The sequence below is a fragment of the Blastomyces dermatitidis genome (genome assembly GCF_000003525.1).
Source record: "Blastomyces dermatitidis ER-3 genomic scaffold supercont1.3, whole genome shotgun sequence".
Taxonomy (NCBI): Eukaryota; Fungi; Ascomycota; class Eurotiomycetes; order Onygenales; family Ajellomycetaceae; genus Blastomyces; species Blastomyces dermatitidis.
Window position 1 is genome coordinate 7,428,137 of NW_025544776.1, and position 5,839 is coordinate 7,433,975.

A 5,839-nucleotide genomic window follows, 5' to 3' on the forward strand; every position below is an offset into this window, starting at 1 on the left:
GTTTTTTCAGTGATCAGAAATCTCACATCACTACTGACAATAATCTTGTCAGATTCGGAATGTTATAGATGATATATTGAAGTGTCACTGAATTCAATGATATAATAGAAATCAGCATGTGAAGAAAGCTTATTCATGAGCTGCTGAGATCCATGCAAGTGAATAAAAATCTCTGCACTTAATTATTGAAAATATCTCACATTCAGCAGAATATTCATAAGTGCATATTAAGAAATCTTATATGAACTTGAAACCATAGAAGTCTCTGCAGTAGAGGATCAAAATTTTGAGTTGTAAAGAACTGTAGATATGAGAGTATTATTAATTATTGTAATCACTGTCTCTAGAACATCTGTTCAGAACTTCTTAGAGAGATTATTCTTTAAAAGAGCAGCTCTAACTCATCTCATGATAGTGTGAATCTCATGTTTAGAAATGCCATCCTGGTGTGGCGAATGTAATACTGTTGATTCTCATTTGATATCATATAAATTCATAACTGTGTGCATACATGTGGATCAGAAAACATTATCAATATCAGTCTGTAAAAAAGCAGAGACTGTATATCTGAGATTATCCATGAATCTGAGCCACAACTCAAAGTATTGAACAGTCTCATTCTTGAACTTTATAAAATATACTCAATGATAGTGAGTTGCATCACAGGTGATAAGCATTCAGTATTTAATTCTCTGACAGAACTCTAAGAGATGATCAGAGAAGTCTTTCAATGTATATTCATTATCTACAAGATTAATATGAATCTTCTCAATGAGTTGAATAGATCTAGACATCAGTGTTTTTGAATAATCTCACATCATATCTGTCTTGACACATTTCTTACAAAAGAACTTAGTCTTAGAATCTTTAATTATGACTTCAGTATGAAGATTCTTGATCATAGCAATTATAGCATTAGTGTGAATGTGACTAAGATCACAGTGTCAGTTTAAAAGAGTCTTTGATATCCTTGTATTCTTGAGGCCTGTATTCAGAACTGTAGAATCAATGTTATTAACAGTAGTAACAGCAGTCACAGAAAGATTAACTTTTCAGTCAAAATTGTACTCATGTGACATTGTAATATACTTGACTGTCTTGTTCAGATGATTGGAATTCTCATTGAACTTCTGCTTATCAATCTTATATATGTTCTTCTGAGCAGTCTGAACTGCATGAAAAATAATACTGTTCAGAGCTCTGTAAATGAAAAATGAGAGAATAGTGAAAGACAATATAAATCAGAATCCCTGATCTTCAAGCTTTATAAATGAGAGCAGATTAACTGTAATATTAGAAATATAGTGAACATTCTGCAAGTAAACATCATTACTCTCAATCTTCAAGGTGATAGTTTCAATCTTCTTGATAAACTCAGTTCTCTCAGTTACAGAATTGACAGAGATGTTATCATTAAAAGATTTGATGTTTGAAAAAGAATGAAGCTCACCTGTCATATTCAGGCTTGCACATGTGTTCAAATATCAAGATCTAGAGGATGATTTTCCAGTGACTGTGAAAGAGAAATAGAACTCAATCTTTGTAATTACTGCATTTGCTGCTGATTGAGAACTTATCAAGTCATTCTTCTTCTCTTTCTTCTTGTTATTCTTCTTGTCATTCTTCTTTTTCTTTTTATCAGAGTGTAAGATGAAACATCTGTCAACAGTATATTCATATCTTCTGCAGTGAGTGCACTTTCATACAGATGTGCTTTTATTCTCATCTTTATTCTTATCTTTGTTCTTGTTCTTTTTTGCAGTCACAGAATCGGCCTGAGGCTGCTTTTTCTACTCAGTGATAATCTTCTTAAATGTATGATTGATCAGTTGCTTCATCAAATCATTGATATTAATGTTGACAATGAGTCTCTGATCAGTGAAGAAAAACTTGTTCAAACATGTCTTAACAAACAGTCTTTGATAATCTTGTAGATTGTTGAGAAAAAGATTATGATATATATTCTCAGTGCTCTGACAGAGCTTCTTATGATGAGTAATAAGATAGTGAAAATGTCTCTGAAAAGTAAGATAATCATTCTTCTTGACTTGTAATTTTATCAATTTCTTGAAGATATTAACTCATTCTTCTGTCAGTGATATTATATATTCAACATTGATCTTGTCTCACAGGGCTGCAGCATTGTCAGCTTCCAAGGTTTCAATAGTGATTTAAACATTTTCAACAAGACTCAATAGCATACATCTATATAGAGACTTGGAATGAATCCTTCACTTCTCAGAGTTGATATGACATGTAAAAGAGGATTCTCATTGAGTTCTTAATAGAATGTCAGTTTCATTAATAACTTTCACATCAGTCAATATATCAATACATCAGGCTTTATAATTAGAGTCATCAAATGTGATCACTGATTTGATATCTAGTGCATATTTGACTTTCTTCTAGTATTTCTGCAACTCATTTCTTGTAGTGTCTCCTTGTACAGAGACAGATGTAGTGAGATGTTGAGTAGTTTCAGCTGCAGTCATCTAATTTCATAGCATTATCTGCATAAGATTCATAAGATTGTCTGCGGTGTAATAGATAGGTTGATTCAAATCATTATTAAAAGTCAGCATTCCAGGGGTGAGAGATGATGAAGAATTTGAAGAATTGAAATGAACAGATTCTGCAGATGAATGTTGACTCTGCTTTTCTTTGTTCTGAAGCTTCTTTATCATCTCATCATCAAATTTCATACTCTGATAAAAACTGATCTCAGTCTTATCTTGCAAGTCAGAAGCCTTCTTATAATGAGTGATCATTCTATCAATGAGTTATCTAGTGAAGTGTGTGATTCTGAGCCTTGAGCTGAACTCTGAAGTAACAGACATATCACTTATATTGAAATAACTCTGCTTCTTCTAGATGTGTAAAAAAAAAAGTGATATTCTCCACAATGAAGAACATGCTTTCTCAAAAATATAAAGTATATGAATCTGCTGATCAGCAGATTCAGGGAAAATGAAATATCTCTAATAAAGAGTAAGAGTCTTTTCAAAAAAGATGAACTATCTGTGTCAAAAATATTGATACAATGTTCTAAAAAGAAAAATGTGTCATTCAGACTATAATCTGTAGAATAGTTGAAGGTTGTATTAATAGATCTACAAGAACATAATATAGTGGTGGGTCACGTGATCTAGTGGGATCGCTAACCGCAACGGCCGTAAGAGTTAATATATAGATAATAACATTATTCTTTAACAGATTATAAAGCCCTTCTATGAATAATGACTGATAATGTATTAATTACATCTTCACATATCTTTGAACATGTTCTTTGAATCTATAATTAATTTAAAATTCAGTAGAACATCAGATTTGATGAAGAAATACATATTAATATATAAAAAATAAAATTCAGAAGTACTGAAAGTGTAATAGAGAATAATAGTTAACTTGATAATATTTATAATAAATAACTCTGATAATTATTTTACAGATCTGATTGTTTAATACATTATTAAAATATTGAATTATAAGAATTATAACAAGCTACACTTGATCAATTATATAGACTATTTTATTATACTTCACAGATTCTACTGAAAGCTCTGATTCTTAATTACTGATTCTGAGTTAAAAAGCTCTGATTCTCAGTTGTCAATTCTCAGTTGTTAATTCTCAGTTAAAAACTCATGAAATTTCTATTCTTTCACTTTGAAGCTTTACTGTTGTAATATGATAGAACTGAAGCAGTGACTAGTTAGTGATATTATATAGAGATAGTTGTTTAAGAAGCTGTATAAGTGAGCTTGACTATCTTACTTAAATAGTAAGCTCATAGACTACAGAGTTATTACAAGAATATCACAGACATGATACTTAGTATACTAAGAAGATTGTGTGAAAGATGTAAAGCTTGTATAATTGAAAGATTGCTAGCTTTGTGAAAAGTTATATAATGAAGGAATTAGTAAGTCAGATTATGTGATCTGACACTCTTACTCATCAGAGTAACTATACACAACACTATATATAAAATTCACCTTCAAATCAAGTACAGGTATAAAAAATGACTGAAAAATGTGAAGTAATGAAAAATCAGTCATGATATACATCATTTTTTATTCCTCTATTTCTTTGTCTTCATAATCTTCTTTCAATGTGTATATTGCAATATTTCAAGTGATTTAGTAAGCTTATTCACTGCATTCTCAGCAGATGAAACATATCAGATAGATATCTCATTCTTGTAGATAAGATCTTAAAGAATGTGAAAACAGATCTCTATATACTTCAAGCAGTGTGAAATTACTTCAGAAGAGAATAGCTCTATGACAGACTTATTATCAGTATGAATTATATAAGTCAGATCATTGACTGTGATGAGAATAAGATGATCATCAGCATTCAGATTGTTGAGATGAAATGAAATGAATTCAGTATCTTCTAGAAGCTCTCAGAGACAGACAAGCTTATATACAGTCTCAGAGAATGCAATATATTCAGTCTCTGTTAATGACTTGAAGACCTCTGTTTACCGGCAGCTCCGTCATGCAACAGGGCCACCTGTCATGTAGATGATATAATCAGTGATTGAACAGGATTCTGAATCTCTATCAACTCAATTAGTATCTGTGTATGCTACAGATTCAATTTTGACATCTCTGTGATAGATTATACTCTCATTGATTGAACTCTGTAGATATTGAAGTGTACACTTGTATACAGCTCAGTTCTTTGATGTAGGCTGAGAGCTGAATCATTTAAGAAATTCTGCAGCAAAGCTCATATCAGAATATGTATTGAATGCCAGATGTTACAGGAATCTGATACTGAATTGATATAACTGTAGAGTAAATTCTGCTATGTATACAATCAGTTTCTCATTATTATTCATGAAATTGATGTTCTTCTTTATAGAAGTGAGAGTAGAATAACAGTTATTCATTGAGAACTTCTTCAGAAGATTTCTTATAAAGAGAGATTGAGACAATGTCAATGAAGTTAAATCTCTATCAATTTTCATTTCTAGATAGTGATTGAAATTCTCTACATTCTTGATCTCATAATTAGCAGCAATTTCAGCTTTGACTCAGTTCAGATCTTTGATTTTCAGGCTGTAGAGACTAGACTGACCAGCGGGACTATGAATTTCACATTTAATCTCATTTGATCTGATCTTATACATTTCTTGGCGTGAGTCTCACCAGGACCAAGCCTTAAAAAAATCTGAAAATGAACCATTTCTGAGAGAAATGACATGAAAAATGGCTAGATTTAATTTAAGAACAGTGAAATTAGAGTAATTTCTCAGAATAAACTATGAAAGATGATCATTCTTTCAAAATCAGAATGAGACTGAGACTGAAGATTAAAATCAGTCTCATTCAGTTTATTCAGTGATTGCTTATATAATCAGAATTTGATAATAATTATTGATAACACTTATAAAATAACTAAATATATTCTTGTGTAAGTTTATTCTTTACTTTCTCATGAAAACTACACTTCTCTGATATACTATGATCAGAGATATTAAACTGTCTGATAATTTCATATTTTACAATCATGAGTTTCTTGATTGTTTCTTCTTGTAATTGTCTCTGATAATAGTAATAAATATCTTAACTTGAGTTGAACTTTCACTTCATTCTCATCTCTGTCAATGAAATTGTCAGAATATTACACATTATCAGTGTAATAGTTGAATATATACTCTTAATAATTTTTCATAACTCTAGAATTGATTTAGTATATAAATTTGTTAAATCATCTTGAAGATAGTGATCAAATTTAGTTTTATAAGCATGTAGTTTTGTCTGATTTTCAGTTGTAATCAATGTATATAAGTTCTGTTTCAAAGTTAGTATTATAGTTCTATGAAATA